The 16,099-nt window shown below is 35.1% G+C and overlaps 3 long non-coding RNA genes across 3 annotated transcripts in view; 2 read left to right on the top strand and 1 right to left on the bottom strand.

Moving 5' to 3' along the window:
• LOC109349336 overlaps positions 1–16,099 on the top strand; it is a 37,986-nt gene that overhangs the window by 16,330 nt on the left and 5,557 nt on the right. Inside the window, exon 3 of the long non-coding RNA XR_002107949.1 lies at positions 1,509–3,890. This is a non-coding gene — a long non-coding RNA (uncharacterized LOC109349336). The remainder of the gene's footprint in view (positions 1–1,508; positions 3,891–16,099) is intronic.
• LOC109349341 lies at positions 560–1,080 on the bottom strand. The gene is made up of 2 exons (XR_002107953.1): positions 843–1,080; positions 560–647 (listed from the first exon to the last, which is right to left on the bottom strand). It is a non-coding gene; the product is annotated as an uncharacterized LOC109349341 (long non-coding RNA).
• Positions 4,575–7,080, top strand: LOC109349337. The gene is made up of 3 exons (XR_002107950.1): positions 4,575–6,618; positions 6,708–6,776; positions 6,888–7,080. It is a non-coding gene; the product is annotated as an uncharacterized LOC109349337 (long non-coding RNA).

Genomic DNA, 16,099 nt, shown 5'->3' with positions numbered 1-16,099 from the left:
ATTTATATATTTTCTCTCTAAATATAACTCATGAGTAAGGATAACAATTCTCTAATAAAGTGACAGTTTTTAGGTATTATTATAAACTGACAGTTGTATAGTTGGTGTGCGTCAGACTCACGCGGAATGTAATCTGATTCAGCATTCCACCGCTTTAATTAGAAACCGCGTCAACAATTATTTTAATTACATCAGGACCGTTGATATTTCTACTCACCGCCTTATCTCCACCGTCTATATCTCCCATTTCCCCTCTATATTAACGGTTTCTATTCTTAGCTTTGGTTGATGATCATGATTCCGATTTCATGATCTCAATTCTTAGCTTCAATTGCTGGTTGATATGATTTTTCCGAATTGAAGACCGCAAGGGATTCTATCCCTGTTAACAAGTAGTGTTGTTTTTAATTTGATTGATGAAGATTTATACGTTAAATTGTTTCCGTTTCTTCGTTAATAGCAGTCCAAATTTGGACATCGAAGATCGGGTATGTTATGTGATTCTTGATCAAGGATTGGAGCAGCCAGGGGTTCAGGATTATTAATAGTATTGTTCTTAATTTGATTGATGAAGATTTAGACCTTGATTTTTTTGTGTTTCTTCGTTCATAGCATTCTGGAGTTTGGACATCGAAGATCGGGGTAACCTGTGCGATTCTTGATTGAGGATTGGAGCTGCTGATTATTAATAATTAATTTGATTTTGCCGAATTGATGATCGCAACTATCCGTGTTAACAAGTAGTACCGTTTTTAATTTGATTGATAAGGATTTGTAAATTGAATTGTTTGTGTTTCTTCGTTAATAGCATCCCAGAGTTTGGACATCGAAGATCGGGTGACTTGTGCGATTCTTTATCGAGGATTGGAGCTGCAAGGGTTTAGGGTTATTGATAAATTAATTTGATATCTTGGATGAGTTTTTCTGTTTTAGATCTTCATGGCTATGTCTATGAACTGAATGTGAAGCTGTCCTTTTGGAGTTAGTCCTTCCTTCTTGAATATTCTACCTAACGCCATGCATAACTGGGTGCCTCTACTCTGGTTTCTGAACTCTTCAAAAACTTTTGGAAGTTTCTTTCCGTTTATAGATTTATTTGGATTCTCTACGTTTTCCATGATTTCCCCTTTGGTTTTACAGGGATGATAATCAATGATTGTGTGGGAGGCTATGGAATCGATGATCTTCTTGTATTAGGACTATGTGTTCCTCTGTGTTTCTTTTGCGTACGGGAGTTTCTACATCTTATGGTTTGGTCTTTGTTGTGATGATATGCTTTGAAGAATTTTGCTATTTTTTATGTGTTCCATAAGTTTACCTCTCCTTAATGGTTTATCAGGCAGATTCAAAATCTTCAATTGGACCGAACATAAATCTGCAGCTTCTGCATGGGTTGGGTGGTAATATCCAAGGGTCCTATTATATTAAGTGTTCACAATAAATAGTTTGATTATGTGGGGTTATGGTCATCAGGTCATGTTTAATAAAATAGTTCACACTTCCAAAAGATTTAGATGTTAATGGACTTGCAGTGGGATTCATTCTGCTGGAAGGGCTCATCAAATTGTTGTTTGTGATTTTTCTTTTTCGCCAGCTTTCAGCATTGTTATGACTGTCATTGGAAGGTCTTGTTGTTCATTCTTTTTGCAGCATCGCAGCCCGGAAATTGATTTTCAAATTTTAGGCTTATGTCTGTAACCAATGATTGCAAATGCTCTAACCAGATGTGAAGGTTTCAGAATTATTTTACTTAATTTTGTTGCGGAGTTGTTCTTTCTTGCTTATTTTTTGCCAATTCTTCGAATGTTCTCCATTTGATCCTAGGGAACAAATTTATCTTCTGAATTTGTCTTACTTGGACAGAATTTGCAGTTAGCAGTGTTGGTCCATAGTAACAGCTTGGCTGGGATTTTGTTTCTTTTTTGGATGATCTGCATCCTGGGGAGTACTTCCAATCTTGCTTGCTAAATCTTGATATGATGTTTACTTAGTTTTAGTCGATTGATATGGTTTTTCTGAATTGAAGTTTGCAAGAGGCTCGTAATGGGTGTTGGTAATGGGAGTTGGCACGTTGTCTCTATATGATGACCTTTCACCTCCTGACAGGTCCAGGCTTAGTTGTTGATGATTGCAATGGAGATTTTTTATATTATGAAAGATTTAGGTGTTGAACTGCTTGTATTTTTTGTCAATAGCACTCTGCAGTTTGGACAATGCAGATCTTGGGGATGTGGAATAGAGGGGCCAAGGGTTCAGGAGTCAGGACCAGTATTTTAATCCCATTTCATTGATGAGTTTTTCTGTCTTAATTTTTTTATGGCTTTGATAGTGATGGCTATATAACAAATGGTGAAGTTGTTCTGCTTTTTGCAGTGTCTCATAATTATTTCACCTAACGTCCTGCATATATCAATCACCGCTGCATAATTGGTGACCTATACCGTGGATTCTGAACTCCTCAACTTTTTTAAGGAGATTTTATTTTCCACTACATCTATTTGGGTTCTCTATGTTTTTCATGTTTACCACTTGGGTTTTACAGGGAAGATTCTGAGTTTGAGTGCGAGTTCCTGGAAGCGGTGGTTAGGAGGGTTGGTGGATATTCTGCTCTGACCTAGGTTTTGTTACATATAATACGAATCTTGTTTTTGTGACTGATCCATGTCCCTGAAAGCAGTGGTTAGGAGTATTGGTGGATGTTCTGTTCGGACCTAGGTTTTGTTACATATAATACGAATCTTGTTCTTGTGACTGGTCTACGTCACTGATTATTTGGGTTTGTTTATTATTTGTATATGATTATGGATGTGTTTGTTGTATCAGTAGTGTCACCCTTTGCTTCGAAGATTCAATGGGTGCTATATTTGCATTTGATTAATGTTTAAAAGATAATTCCCACTTTGAAAAGGCAAATAGTATTTTAGTTTAAAGAAGCTTGGTTTTATGAATTTTGATCCCAAAGTTGTTGTTCTTGTTTTGTAAATTGGTTTGCAGTAGAATAATAAATTGATTACCTTTGTGATTCTTCTTTTTCATTAATTTAATATTTGCATTTCCCCTCTGTGATTGTAGTGACTTATTATTTTTATGTTTGCAGAATCGCAAAATTGTGGATCCGAAAATTAATTTACTAAAGTTAGGCGTAATTAGTGGTTTTAATGGTTGGGTGAATGGTTTAGAATTGTTGTCCCTTTGATTCTATGTGGTGAAACTCTTGGATCATTAAGATTTATGCTCTGGATTTGTGTCTTTGGACAGAGTATGCAGTAGCAGTGCTGGAGTTTTTGTTCTTGCATTTGTATTGCTCTGTCATGTCAAGGATGGAATAGGAGCTTGCCTGGGATTTTGGTTCTTGTTTGGATAATCTGTGTCTCGGTTTGGAGAGTTCTTATGTTTATTTTATTTATATAGTTGTTATGTTTCCCCCCTCATTGGTTGTATATGTTCCGCAGTTGGCTAGAGGTTGGGGTCTCTCATTCTGCTTCATGTGTCTACCTATCCTTCCTGTGGAGTAGGAGTGTGGATCTACAAGAATGTGAAGACTTCTATGTTTGTAGAGGTTGAAGATCAGATCTTAAGTAATTTTTGTCAATTTATGGCCTATGGTTCAATACTAATGTGATTAGTTTCTTCAATCTTGTCTCTTCTTTAATGACTCTAAGTTTGAATGAATTGATTGTGAAGGTCTTCCTTTTGCAGTTAGTGCCCTTAATTATTGCCCCTGTCCATAACTTTTACTTATTCCCGGATTCCGGACTCTTGGATTTGCCTTTTTGTTTCTAAATTCATTTGGATCCCATGTTTAGCTTGGCTTTACAGGGTAAATGATTGTGTGATGGGCTGTTGAAGCAGTGGTCGTGGCTATTGATGGGCATTCTATTGCAACTTAGGTGTCGTTAGTGTCATACTTATTTTCTGCTCATTTTGTCCCTGATTTTGTGCTCTTCCTGGATTTTGATATTTCTGGCTGCTCGTTCTGGATTTGGGGATGCAGGAGGTTATCTATTATGAGTGGTCTGTTCGTCATTGACGCTTTCAGCCCTTATGACTTTGTTGTGATGATCTGAGGCTTTGGTTTGGAGAATACTTCTATGTAAATGTAATGTTGTTTTCTTCTTATCTGAAGTTTTTCCTCTCTTTATCGTAATATTCTTTGTCACAGGTTTTGCCGTGACACGACTTCATGTTATTGAGCACCTAATCTTGTAGGCAGAATGATATTTTAATGTTACCAAGCTTGAACCAGCATCCTATGCTCAGTTTGTCATATCATACTTGTATTTCTAGGAGTTTGCATTATATTATTTACTGTACACTTTTATGTTCTTATTTTTTTAAATCGTTCTTCACTTTGAAATTATTTTTGTACTGTCATGACTGTTTTTTTACTACAAAAAAGCTCATGAATTTTGATTCTATAATTTATAGTGGTTGTCCATATCTTTAGTTTTGTTTATTTTGCATTTGTCATGTGGCTGAAAATCCCCATCAGTATATTGATTAAACTGCGTTTCTTCTTTTTAGTTGTTCTTTGAATATTGTATGTGCTGCCTCTAATTTTAGGACCAGTGAAGGGGTTCAGACTTACTATTATGTTGCATTTATGGAATTTGTTTATGTGGATAGTGTGCAATTAGCAGTGCCGAAGTTTTTCTTAGTTATTAGCATGCTAGAGTTCTGGAGTTTGGAGGATGGTTCAATATTTTATCAAAAATTAAAATGGTCAAGGGTTCAGGACCGATAATTTATTCATTGGTGAAATCTCTGTTTAATTCTTTCATGGTGAAACTGTCCTTTAGCAGTTAGTGCTTTGTAATTATTTTACCTAATGTCCTGCATCTTATCTAAGACCATTGCATAATTTTGTAATTATTTTGCAGTTAGTGCTTCGTGTTGTCTTTTAGTGGTTTCTATTCTTAGCCTCATGATTTGGTTGATGATGATGATGATTCCGATTTCATGATCACAAATTCTGTATGGGGATATTGTTTTGCCGATATAATATGCTTCTTCAATTGCTGGTTGATATGATTTTGCCGAATTGAAAATCACAAGAAATTCTATCCGTGTTAACAAGTAGTTTTGATTTTATTTTGATTGATGAAGATTTATACCTTGAATTCGTTTGTGTTTGTTCGTTAATAGCATTCTGGAATATGGACAATGAAGATCGGGTATCTTGTGTGATTCTTGATCGAGGATTGGAGCTATCCGGGGTTTAGGGGTACTAATAAATTAATTTGATATCTTGGATGATTTTTCTGTTTTAGATATGACATGTCTACATATTGAATTGTGAAGCTGTTCTTTTTGCAGTTATAGCTTCCTTCTTGAATATTCTACCTAACGCGATGCATAACTGAGTGCCTCTACTTTTGTTTCTGAATCTTCAAAAACTTTTGGAAGTTTCTTTCGTTTATAATTTTGTTTGGATTCTCTAAGTATTCCATGATTTCCCCTTTCGTTTTACAGGGCAGATAATCAATGATTGCGTGGGAGGCTTTGTAATCGATGATCTTCTTGTATTGTATTTGCATTTGATTACGGCTATGTGTTCCTCTGTGTTTCTGTTGTGTATGTGAGTTTCTCCATCTTATGGTTAGATCTTTGTTGTGATGATATGCGTCTCCGGAATGGAGAATTTTGCTACTTTTTATATGATCAATAAGTTTTCCTCTCCTTAATGGATTAACACACCTAAATTTCAGGCACATTCTAAATCTTCAATTGGATATGATCCAGAAGTTTTCCTCTCCTTAATGAGATTATCACACCTAATTTTCAGGCAGATTCAAAATCTTCTATTGGACCGAACATAAATCTGCAGCTTCTGCATGGGTTGGGTGTAATATCCAAGGGTCTTAGTATATTAAGTGTGTTTACTATAAATAATTTGATTACCTTCTCTGAAGCCATTGGTTTTTTATGTGGGGTTATGGTCATGTTTAATAAATTAATTCTCTTCGAAAAGATTTAGCATGGTCTTTAAGTTCTTGCTCTTGTTTCATTTAGATGTAAATGGACTTGAAGTGGAATTGATTCTGTTGGAATGACTCATTAAATTGTTGTTTGTGATTTTCCTTTTCCGTCAGCTTTCAACACTGTTTTGTCCATCATATGAAGGTCTTGGTGTTGAACTTGTTGTTCAATTGTTTGCAGAATTGCAATCCGGAAATTGATTTTCAAAATTTAGGCATAACCAATGATTTAAAATGCTCTAACCAGACTAGACCAGTGAAGTGTCCAAGATTATTTCACTTAAGTTTGTTGCATGAGTTGTTCTTTCTTGCTTAATTTTATTTTTTTTTGCCAATTCTTGTAATGTTCTCCATTTGATCATGGAGAGCAGATTTATGTTCTGAATTTGTCTACTTGGACAGAGTTTGCAGTTAGTAGTGTTGGTATTTTTCTGCTCTACAGTAAGAGCTTGGTTGGGATTTTGATTTTTTTTTTGGACGATCTGGGTCCTGGGGAGTACTTCTAATCTTGCTTGCTAAAACTTGAATGACGTTTATGTAGTTTTACTTGATTGAGATGGTTTTTTTTGATTTGAAGTTTGCAAGAGAGTCGTAATAGGTGTTGGCGCAACCCATTGTCTCTATATGATGCCTTTCACCGGTGAGGCTTAGTTTTTGTTGTTGATTGCAATTGATTTTTTTATCATGAAAGATTTAGGAGTTTAAACTGCTTGTATTTTTGGTTAATAGCACTCTGGAGTCTGGAATGCATGGCAGAGCCTGGGGATGTAGAATTGTAGAGGGTCCAAGTGTTCAAGAGTCAGGACCAATATTTTCATCTCATTTCATTGATGAGTTTTTCTCTTAAATTTTTTGTTGCTTTGATAGTGATGGCTACAGATTTAAATGGTGAAGCTATTCTTTTTGCAGTGCCTCATATTATTTCACCTGATGTCCTGAATATTATCGAAGTCCGTTGCATCATTGGTGACCTCTACCATGGATTCTGAACTCGTCAGGAAGCAGTGTTTAGGACTTGGGAGTATTAGTGGACATTCTGTTCCGACCTAGATTTTGTTACATGTAATACAAGTCTTGTTTGCCAATCTATGTCATTCATTATTTGGGATATGTTTATATTATTTGTATATGATTATGATTTATGGTTATGCTTGTTTCTCTGTGTGTTGTGTATCAGAATCTCACTGATCTATGTCTTAACTTTGGAGGTTTCTGCTAGTTTCCTTCCCATTTTTTATATAATCTGAATGTTTTCCCTCTCCTTAATGAATTCTCACACCTAAGCTGGAGGCAGATTGAACAGTTGAACCAAACGTGAGTCAGCAGCTTCTGCATAGGTTGTCATGTATTTTTGATGGGTGCTATATTAAGTGTAGGGTTGTACACATTTAATAATTTGAACTTGATTATGTTTAAAAGATGATTCCTACTTTGAAAAGGCAATGAATATTTTATTTTAATGATCATGGTTTTTAAGAATTTTGATACCAAAGTTTTTGCTCTGTTTTGCAGCGTAATAATAAATTGATTAGTTTTGTGGTTCTTCTTTTTCGTTAATTTAATATTTGCTTTTCCCATCCTGTTTACTATTATTTTTATTTGTTTGCAGAACTGCACAATTTTGGGTCTGGAAATCAATTTACTAATTTTAGGTATAATTAGTGGTTTCAGTGATTGTGAATGATTTAGTCAGACTAGACCGATGAAGGTTTCAGAATTGTTTTTATTTTTGTTGCATGAGTTATTCTTTCTTGTTTAACATCCTATGTCTATTCTTTGAATATTGTTGTCCCTTTGATTCTACTTGGTGAGACCATTAATTTTTATGCACTTGATTTGTGTCTTTGGACAGAGTATGCAGTATAGCAGTGCTGGAGTTTTTTGTTCTTGCATTCATATGGTCCGGCATTTTCATTTGCTTTGTAAATCAAGGATGGAGTAAGAGCTTGCTTGAGCTTTTGGTTCTTTTGGTTCTTTTTTGGATGATCTGTGTCTCGGTTTGGAGAGCTCTTATGTTTCTTACTAAACCTTTATATGATTGCTACGTTTTTTCCCTCATTGTTTTGAGAGGTTGGAGTCTCTCATCCTGCTTCATGTGACTACCTTCCTTCCTGTGGAGGAGTGTGAATCTACAGGAAGGTCGTGACAAGACATGATTGGATCTGAAGTCGTTCAGTACTAATGTCATTAGTTTCTTTATATCTTGTCTCTCCTTTTATGACTCTGAATTTGAATGAATTGAATTGTGAAGGTTTTCCTTTTGCAGTTAGTGCCTCTTAATTTTTGCCCCAGTCCATAACTTGGTGACCTATTCCTAGATTCCGAACTCGTGGATTTGTCTTTTTGTTTCTAAATTCTTTTGGATCCCGTGTTTAGTTTGGCTTTACAGGGAAAGTGATTGTGTGTTGGGTTGTGGATATTGATGGGCATTTTATTGCAACATTGATTTTGTTATTGTTGTACACATTTTCTTTTCATTTTGTCCATGTATATGTTTTATGTATTTGGATATTTCTGGCGCGCTCGTTTGGATTTTGCGATGCAGGAAGTTATCTATTATGACTGGTCTGTTCTTTATTGACGCTTTGAGCTCTCGTGACTTGGTTGTGAACTAGTCTGTTACACATTGACACTTTGAGCCCTTGTGACTTGGTCTTTGGTTCGGAGAATTCTGTTGTGCAATATAATGTTGTTTTCTTCTTATCTGAAGTTTTTCCTCTCTTATCATAATCTTCTTTTGTCACAGGTTTGCAGTGGCACTACTTCATGTTATTGAGAACCTAATCTTGTAGGCAGATTGAAATTTTAATTTTACCAAACTTGAAGAGTTTGCATTATATTGTTTACCGTACACTTCAAAGGGTGCTACATCGTTATTTTTAAGAGTTTGCTTTAATATCGTTTGCCGTACACTTTGTCCTTACCAGGTTTAATTTTTTTAAATTGTTCTTCACTTTAAATAATTTTTATACTTTAATGTGAATGTTTTTTTTACTATTAAAAAGCTTATGAATTTTGATTATATAATTTGTAGTGGTTGTCCATATTAGTTCTGTTTATTTGCAGTAGAGTTGTTAAGCATTTATCACGTGGCTGAATATCCCCCATCAGTAAGTTGATAAACTTGTGTTTCTTTTTAATTATTCTTTGAACATTGTTTGTGCTGCTTCTAATTTTAGGCACACCTAATGCAAATGCTTTAAACAGATTAGACCAGTGAAGCGGTTCAGAATTATTTTACTTAATTATGTTGCATGTGCGGAATTTGTTTATATGGATAGTGTGCAATTAGGAGTGCTAAGGTTTTTCTTCATTATTAGCATGCTGGCTCTGGACTATGGAGATTGGGGGACATAGTTCAATTTTTGATCAAGAATTAGAGTGGTCAAGGGTTCAGGACTAGTAATTTAATTTCATTGATGAGATCTTTGTCTTAATTCTTTTATGGCTTTTATGACTCATCTTGAATCGCGAAACTGTCGTTTTGCAGTTATGCTTCCTAATTAATTTACCTAAGTTCCTGCATCTTGTCAAAGACCACTGTATAATTTGGTGGCTTTTTTACCATGGATTCTTAACTCTTCAATAGCTTTTGTGATTTTATTTTTATAAATTCAAATTCTCTAAGGTTTCCATGATTTCTGCTTGGGTTTTACAGGTAAGATAATCAACGATTGTGTGCGACTCCATAGATGCGGTGATTGGGATAATTGATAGACATTGTGTTCTGCCCTAGGTTTTGTTACTTGTACAATACAAGTTTTTTTCTTGTTTTGGATTTGGCTATGCTTGTTCCTCTGTGTTTGTGTTTTAAGAAGCTGGAGTTTCTGCCTCTTTTGGATAGGCTCTTTGTTGTGATGATCTGCGGTTTAGAAGATTCTGCTAGTTTTCTTGCCAAGTCCTTAATGGATTCTTGCACCCTTACAGCAGCAATTGAACCAAATGTGAATGAGCAGCCAGCCTCTGCACAATTTGTCATATAGTTTGTAAGGGTGCTATGTTGAATGTTCACATAAATAATTAGGTTCTCTTTTATAAAGTTGTTGGTTCTTTATGTGGAATATGGTCATATGTATAAACTGCTTTCCTATTTTGAATGGATTTGGACGGCCCTTCGAAATCTTTTATTTGAAAGAAACTTGGTATTCTATAAATTTTGAGACGGTAGTTGTTATTCTTGTTTCATCTAGTTGTAAATGGATCGCACAGTCGAATTATTCTCCTTTGTGTCTTGGAATTTATGTTCTGAATTTGTCCTATGCAATTAGATGTGTTATAGTTTTTTTGTTCTTGAATCAGGAGTCGTATGGCTTTCGTCTGGCTTGGTTGGACTTTTGGATTTACTTTGCAATGTCAAGGGAGGTCTAATAATAGCTTGGTTGGGGAAGTTCTTCTAAACCAACTTTGTTATGATATTTACCATAGTTTTGCTGATTGATATGATTTTGCTAAATTGAAGATTCTAAGAGATTTGTAGTTACCTGGAGTTTGGACATCAAAGATCGGGGTTGCAAGTAGTCATGTGAAGCAACAAAATGACAGCCTTTGCGATTCTTCCTTTTTCGTCACTTTTTCAACATTGTTCTCCTATGAATCTGTAGGTGATGAATGTGCATTCAAAATTACATCATTTTGGATCCTGGGATTGATTTTCTGATTGTTGGTGTAGTATCTTCTATTTTGGATCTGCTTGGTTTTTATTTCGTGGATTGTTTTATTTGGATGCAAATATCAGTTCCAGTCTACTATGATTTTCATCGAGCTGGTTGGGCTTTTAGTTCTTTTTTTGGATGATTGTGTTTTGGTTTGGGCAGTTCTTCTGATGTTCCTAAAACTTCGGTAAGATGTTTATGTTTTTCCCCTCCTCAAATAAGATTCCACTTGTAATGTTGCTTCACATGAGTCATGACTACTTCAACCCCCATGAAATAGGGGTGTGCATCTAGAAGACTCCTGAGTTTGTGGAGAGGTTGAGGGTTGGCTCGTAAGCAAATTTTATCAATTTAGACTAATGGATTCAGTATTAATGATTGAAATTCTTTAATTTGGTGTCTTCTTATGACTCTAAATTGAAGTGTGGAGGTCTTCTTCGCAGTTGGTCCCTCTTAATGACCTACCGGTCCATAACTTGGTGAACTGTAGCTGGATTCTGAATGTGGATTTGTCCTTTTGTTTTTATCTTGTTTGGATTTTGTGTTTTCCATGACTAGTTGGATGTTACATGGATAAAGATTGCGTTTTCGGCTGCAGAAGAAGTGGTTGGGCTATTGATTGACATATTATGTTCCAACTTAGGTTTTCCTATGGTCGTTAAAATTTTATTCTCATTATGTCTCTTATATATCCATGGTTATGAGCATATGAGAGGTCTGTGTACCAGGATGCATTGGGCCCTTGGGTCTTTGGTTTGATGATCTGCGTGTTTGGCTTGCAGAATTCTTCTACACTATTATTTGTTGCTTTTTTCTCATGTAGAAGTTTTTCCTCTCCTTATTACAATTTTCTAGGTCGTAGTCTCACATTGACATGATTTCCTATATTGAGCACAAACACCTATAGGCAGATTGAAACTTGAATTGAAGCAGAGGTGAACCAGCATCTTATCCAGGCTTTGTGAGCAACATTTTTGGTCCTGGAAATGAATTTCCACATGTAGGTAACCCATGAGGTCTGAATCTAAAGTAATCTTTCAGAATCTGTAGAGGCTTTTTTTGTAACAGAAATATATGACTCATGCTCCTTTAGGTTCTTTAAATTCAGTGGGTGGCGTTTTTCTTGTTTTCGTTTTCAGCCATTGTGTAACTCTAGAGCTTGGAATGTGTTTTCTGCAGGTTTTCCCAATTGAAGATCTATCTTATAACATTATTTCAGAATAGCTCATTGTTAAGTTGTATTTTTATTTATAAAAAAGGCTTTCATTATGCAATGTAAACATTGATCTTTGTTTCTGCAGTATTTTTCATTATGATCTTTGTTACATGGAGTCTCGTGCAGTGTTTTGTGTGAAGGGTCCATAGCACTGGGGCTGTCCACATTTTGGTGTCCTCTTAAGCTTTCATTCTTGTAGCTTGAATTTTGATTTATGATGTTGACCATTTAGTATATTCAATTTACATCTTTAGGAATTACACTTGAGTCTTTTCAGGGAAGAGAAATGTAGTATCAACAAGCAGTGGTTTCAAATTTAGGTTTTGTTGCTCTTCAAATGAATTTGCTTCTCAGTTTTTATATGCATGTTCCTCCTTCTCAGTGGGTTCTGAATTTGGCTTTCTAGAGAGTGTACAGCAACCTGGCGCACCTGGACATCTTTTCTGTATCAGGAACTTGAACAAATTTAAAGTGGCCAGAGTCTATCTCTCCAGTCTTGGACTCTTGTTGCTTTTGAGATAACTTGATGGCACATGACTTGTGCTTTATATGTAGTGTGGTCTGCTTTCTTGCTTCAAGTTTTTGTGCAGCAAGTTTTCAATTGTTATTCGAAACATGTGGAGATATGTACTATAACCAATCTGGATACTGAATTCATATGTACTCATAACCAACCTGATTCGTGAACCTGTCTAGCTAATTTGTGGGTATGAGCTTTTGCTTTCTCATTCATTTGATTTCTACTTCAGCATTAAAGATAAATTGGTTGTGTAAGCTGTGGTTGGGAGTTTGATACACATTTCATAAATGTTTTTTTATTTATTCTTCATCATGTCGTTTCTGGATTTTGCTATACATTTTGGAGAATTGGAGCTTTATGTTTTTGTATCCGAACCCCACAAAAAATTATGTTTGGTTTATTTTCCAGCTCAACGGTGGAACTACTTCTTTGTTGGATCCTGGCTTGTTGTTTTGATGTCCTGCATCTTCAATTGGAGTCTCTATTCATAGTTGAGGTTGTATTATTATGCTGCTCAAGTGACCTTCGTGTGGGAAGTTTGATCTTACACTATTTAAAATGTTCCTCTGTTTTCCTATTGATGAGATCTTACAAGGGTTCAAGATTACAAATTTGATTTCTTTGATTGTCTCATTTTCTGTGTGACTTTGATTGAGCATGATATGATGTCTTGGATTAATCCTGTAAATGATCTTTTAGTGGTGTAGTAGTGTCTCCAAATAATCTCATGGAACGTTCTGTGCATCTTCAAAGCTCAGACTAGACTGGCATGGTGATTTCTGCTTGGGTCCTGTTTTTGAAGTTGTATATTCTCTTCTATCGTGTCATTCAGAGTTGCTTCTTTCCCATCATTTTCATTGAGTGTATTGCAGGGAGGGTAGCCAATAATTGTGAGTTTGAGCATATTTTCTTCCTGTTTTTTCTGTGCATTTGCTCGTCATGGGTTTAGACATATGTGCGTTGTATAGCTATGCTGCCTATGGGTTTCAAGAATAAGTTATACTTCTTTATTTTGGATTAAACTGATACTTCAACCATCGGTGAGTTCCATTGTTACATGGAAGAGTTGAGATCTATCAGTGAAACATCACGTCTTGAATAGAATCCTTAAGGTATTAGTTTCATAGGTCTTCTCTATTTGTAAAAAATTCCACTCCTCTCCTTATATCCAGTGTGGGAGTTTACACTTGAATAAACTCAACAATATCCCCTTCAAGTTTGGGTAACACACATTTTGGTCTGCCCCCCCTAACTTCACCATGTCCAGTCGAACCATTGGTTCTTATATCACTTTTTTGCATCACACTGCGATCGTTTAGCCTCCAACCATCGAGGTGTTCCATTGTTATCGAGATATGAGAAGAGTAGAGAGGTACCACATCTTAAACCAAAATCTTAAAGGATTAGTTCATTCATCGCCTCATATCTAATGTGAGACTTGACACTTGATCAACACTTTACTTTGGACTCTTGGGTCATAGTTGTAACATATTTGTCTTTGATTGAAGTGTTCTTTTGCATATTAACGACTTATAAATTATTTGAGATAATGTCTGCCAGATATTAAGTCCACTCTGATTCTTAACTCTTGGGTTTGCAAGTTAGGTTTTCTCATATTGCAGTAGTGTTATGCCATCATGTTTTTTGTGTATCAGTGAAAAATATGATGGTGCATATGGTCACATGTGATCAACTGGTCGGAATATCAAGGCTACCCTTCTCAACAAGGTTATTAAAGTTGTGTACAAATTTATTATTAATGTAGCTTAGAAGTCACCAATTTGAAGATGTGCATGATCAACAGTTCCCGATCCCATCCATTTCTTTTCTCAGGTTTTCTATATTTCCATTTGCAATGTAAGTGAATGTTATGTTATTCTCATATTTTGTAGGGTATCTTCCTATGATGATTTTTCCTCTGAATTTTCCCCCTCTATTAGTCTCGTTTTTCCAGACTCCAAGTCTTAACGAGCACTCGAGTGCTGTGTAGTTGCATATGAATGGAGTTCTATATATTGAGCTGTCAAAAAAGGCAAAGGGGTAAGGTGACTTGCCTCAACTGACCATAATGGAAAGAAATGTATGCATAGATTATCAGTAAGTTAGTGTATATGTAATCTTTAAATAAAGATTTTAAACTCATTAAATAAGGTTACCATTTCCGTATCACCAGTTTCTCAGGATTTGTTCAAATTGGTGACAAATTTATGATTATGACTTTTGGAGCCTTTGAAATAAAGGCCAATTCTTTTGGTAGAATTAAATTCCACAATTGCCATACCAAGGCCAATTCTTTTAATATATGAAGTAGTTAGTCCATTGTTATATTTTCTCAAAGATTAATATGATGACAAGACTTTATCATTGACAGACTATATGGTGGCAAATTATAAGTCTGAAGGATTAGTTTGATTGGCCTAATGAAATTGACTATCAAACAATAAGGTTGTTGATATAATCACATAAAATTGATTTGTAGATCAGTATGTGAAGCCATCTTGGGGAAGCATAGGCCACTAACTAATTTTTAATTGCACGGAGTCTTGTGTAGCAAGAAGTGGGAAGTTTGCTATAATTGGATTCGTACTGAATTCAGATCATACATACATGTTCCCACATAAGTAAGAACTCAAATCTGAGTCTTACGCATAGAGAAGCCTCTACACAATGAGCTACATTGAGATATCATATTTGATAGTATCTTTCTAATTCAATTCATCATAGAAATCATATTACATATTTTATTTTAAAAAGTGTATTACTTCGTATACTATTTCATTTAGAAACTTCAATATGTCCTTATTTCTACCCTCATGGATGTTTGAACAGCGGGCTACATCTATAAGAGGCTAAAAAAATTAATGCCGAACATTTGCAAAGCTGATTTAGTTTGATGTGGCTCATTATCTTAGACAAGTTTTTGTATTATTTTTCTCTGGTTGGATTCTGCTAGCGCTCTGTGTTTCTTTTGCTTCAATTGGTTTTCAACCTCACCAATTCTCATATCTCCGTGTGCGGTAAGGTAATATTTGCAATAAAAAACAGTGTATATATTTGCAGTAAGGTAATATTTATCAGGGGCAGAGTTTGGATCTAGTTATTACAATAAAGAAAATGTGTTCCAAACACTACAGCTATGACACTAAATCAAGGTTTCTAGTTTGAAATTGGGTTACCCTTCATTTATATGTTTTGAATATATACACTAGACACATGCTACATTTGCAGCAAGTTAATACTTGTTAGGGGCTTGAATTACAACATGTATTCCATTCCTTAGGATTACAGCTATGAACTAATGTATAATTAATGATAGATAGATAGATAGATATGTAAAATGAGTATGTGATCGAGGTACAATTATCGTGAGTTGGGCGTAAGATATGGAGCAATTGCGACAACTTGGAATTCAGTGGAAACAGAGCTCTACTGGTAATTATAAATTCTGGACTTGGCATTATCGAGAAAAAATAATGTTTTTCTTCCTTAAATTTGCTTCTCTCCAAAAGCTTTATAGTAAGTTTTTATAAATTATTACAATAGAGGAAGATTAATGTATATAATAGTGCATCGGATTTTATGTTGCAGATAAGTGGTTCTCAGATATTGTATGTTTAGTTTTAATTAATATTCGGGGAAATTGACCGCTAATTTTGTTACAAGGAATAAAATAATTTATTTTAAATAAATAGATTATATATATATATATATATATATATATATATATATATAT

Source organism: Lupinus angustifolius, chromosome LG06 (assembly GCF_001865875.1).
Source record: "Lupinus angustifolius cultivar Tanjil chromosome LG06, LupAngTanjil_v1.0, whole genome shotgun sequence".
Lineage (NCBI taxonomy): Eukaryota > Viridiplantae > Streptophyta > Magnoliopsida > Fabales > Fabaceae > Lupinus > Lupinus angustifolius.
The sequence above is the reverse complement of the archived record's forward strand: the minus strand, read 5'-3'. Positions and strand labels throughout refer to the sequence as shown.